General features: G+C 41.6%; 1 long non-coding RNA gene across 3 annotated transcripts; it reads left to right on the forward strand.

Moving 5' to 3' along the window:
- Window positions 1-276: 276 nt before the first annotated feature.
- LOC127924711 (uncharacterized) lies at window positions 277-1,621 on the forward strand. 3 transcript variants are annotated; one of them, XR_008118681.1, is made up of 3 exons: window positions 277-316; window positions 586-733; window positions 947-1,621. It is a non-coding gene; the product is annotated as an uncharacterized LOC127924711 (long non-coding RNA). The 3 variants fall into 3 exon arrangements; XR_008118680.1 differs by lacking the exon at window positions 277-316 and adding an exon at window positions 403-543; XR_008118679.1 differs by lacking the exon at window positions 277-316 and adding an exon at window positions 403-543 and having other exon boundaries at window positions 984-1,621.
- Window positions 1,622-2,500: the final 879 nt, after the last annotated feature.

The following is a 2,500-nucleotide window of genomic DNA, read 5'->3' on the forward strand; positions in this document are numbered from 1 at the left end:
CAGAGCCCTATGGCACCCTATCCCCTATATAGTGCACTACTTTAACCAGAGCCCATAGGGCACCCTATCCCCTATAGTGCACTACTTTAGACCAGAGCCCTGGGCACCCTATCCCCTATATAGTGTACTACTTTAGACCAGAGCCCTATGGCACCCTATCCCTGTATAGTGACTATGTTTAGACCAGAGCCCTATAGGGCCCTGGTCCCCTTATAGTGCACTATGTTTAGACCAGTAGCCCTGATAGGTGTTTTAGGGTCAGTCATAGTAGTGTGATAGGTGTTGTTTTACAGGGTCAGTCATAGTAGTATGATAGGTGTTGTTTTACAGGGTCAGTCATAGCAGTATGATAGGTGTTGTTGTACAGGGTCAGTTGCACCCTAGTAGTATGATAGGTGTTGTTTTACAGGGTCAGTCATAGTAGTATGATAGGTGTTGTTTTACAGGGTCAGTCATAGTAGTATGATAGGTGTTGTTTTACAGGGTCAGTCATAGTAGTATGATAGGTGTTGTTTTACAGGGTCAGTCATAGTAGTATGATAGGTGTTGTTTTACAGGGTCAGTCATAGTAGTATAGTATGATAGGTGTTGTTTTACAGGGTCAGTCATAGTAGTATGATAGGTGTTGTTTTACAGGGTCAGTCATAGTAGTATGATAGGTGTTGTTTTACAGGGTCAGTCATAGTAGTATGATAGGTGTTGTTTTACAGGGTCAGCCATAGTAGTATGATAGGTGTTGTTTACAGGGTCAGCCATAGTAGTATGATAGGTGTTGTTTTACAGGGTCAGTCATAGTAGTATGATAGGTGTTGTTTTACAGGGTCAGTAGTATGATAGGTGTTGTTTTACAGGGTCAGTCATAGTAGTATGATAGGTGTTGTTTACAGGGTCAGTCATAGTAGTATGATAGGTGTTGTTTTACAGGTCAGTCATAGTAGTATGATAGGTGTTGTTTTACAGGGTCAGTCATAGTAGTATGATAGGTGTTGTTTTACAGGGTCAGTCATAGTAGTATGATAGGTGTTGTTTTACAGGGTCAGTCATAGTAGTATGATAGGTGTTGTTTTACAGGGTCAGTCATAGTAGTATGATAGGTGTTGTTTTACAGGGTCAGTCATAGTAGTATGATAGGTGTTGTTTTACAGGGTCAGTCATAGTAGTATGATAGGTGTTGTTGTACAGGGTCAGTCATAGTAGTATGATAGGTGTTGTTTTACAGGGTCAGTCATAGTAGTATGATAGGTGTTGTTGTACAGGGTCAGTCATAGTAGTATGATAGGTGTTGTTTTACAGGGTCAGTCATAGCAGTATGATAGGTGTTGTTTTACAGGGTCAGTCATAGTAGTATGATAGGTGTTGTTTTACAGGGTCAGTATAGTAGTATGATAGGTGTTGTTTTACAGGGTCAGTCATAGTAGTATGATAGGTGTTGTTGTACAGGGTCAGTCATAGCAGTAGGATAGGTGTTGTTTTACAGGGTCAGTCATAGCAGTATGATAGGTGTTGTTTTACAGGGTCAGTCATAGTAGTATGATAGGTGTTGTTTTACAGGGTCAGTCATAGTAGTATGATAGGTGTTGTTTTACAGGGTCAGTCATAGTAGTATGATAGGTGTTGTTTTACAGAGTCAATCATAGTAGTATTATCCTCTTCTGTATTCTCTATTTCTATAATCTGAAGAGACCTCTCCTCTCCTTTCCTCTCCTCTCCTCTCCTCTCCTCTCTGTTTCTATAATCTGAAGAGGAACCCTCCTCTCCTCTCTGTTTCTATAATCTGAAGAGACCTCTCCACTCTGTTTCTATAATCTGAAGAGACTTCTCCTCTCCTCTCTGTTTCTATAATCTGAAGAGACCTCTCCTCTCTGTTTCTATAATCTGAAGAGACTTCTCCTCTCCTCTCTGTTTCTATAATCTGAAGAGACCTCTCCTCTCCTCTCTGTTTCTATAATCTGAAGAGACCTCTCCTCTCCTCTGTTTCTATAATCTGAAGAGACCTCTCCTCTGTGTCTGTCATCTGAAGAGACCTCTCCTCTGTTTCTATAATCTGAAGAGACCTCTCCTGTCCTCTGTTTCTATAATCTGAAGAGACCTCTCCTCTGTGTCTGTAATCTGAAGAGACCTCTCCTCTGTTTCTATAATCTGTAGAGACCTCTCCTCTGTTTCTGTAACCTGAAGAGACCTCTCCTCTGTGTCTGTAATCTGAAGAGACATCTCCTGTCCTCTGTTTCTATAATCTGTAGAGACCTCTCCTCTGTTTCTGTAACCTGAAGAGACCTCTCCTCTCTCCTCTGTGTCTGTAATCTGAAGAGACCTCTCCTCTCTGATTCTGTAATCTGAAGAGACCTCTCCTCTCCTCTCTGTTTCTGTAATCTGAAGAGACCTCTCCTCTCCTCTCCTCTCCTCACTGTTTCTGTAATCTGAAGAGACCTCTCCTCTGTGTCTGTAACCTGAAGAGACCTCTCCTCTGTGTCTGTAATCTGTAGAGACCTCTCCTCTGTTT

The sequence above is a fragment of the Oncorhynchus keta genome, unplaced genomic scaffold (assembly GCF_023373465.1).
Source record: "Oncorhynchus keta strain PuntledgeMale-10-30-2019 unplaced genomic scaffold, Oket_V2 Un_contig_4485_pilon_pilon, whole genome shotgun sequence".
Lineage (NCBI taxonomy): Eukaryota > Metazoa > Chordata > Actinopteri > Salmoniformes > Salmonidae > Oncorhynchus > Oncorhynchus keta.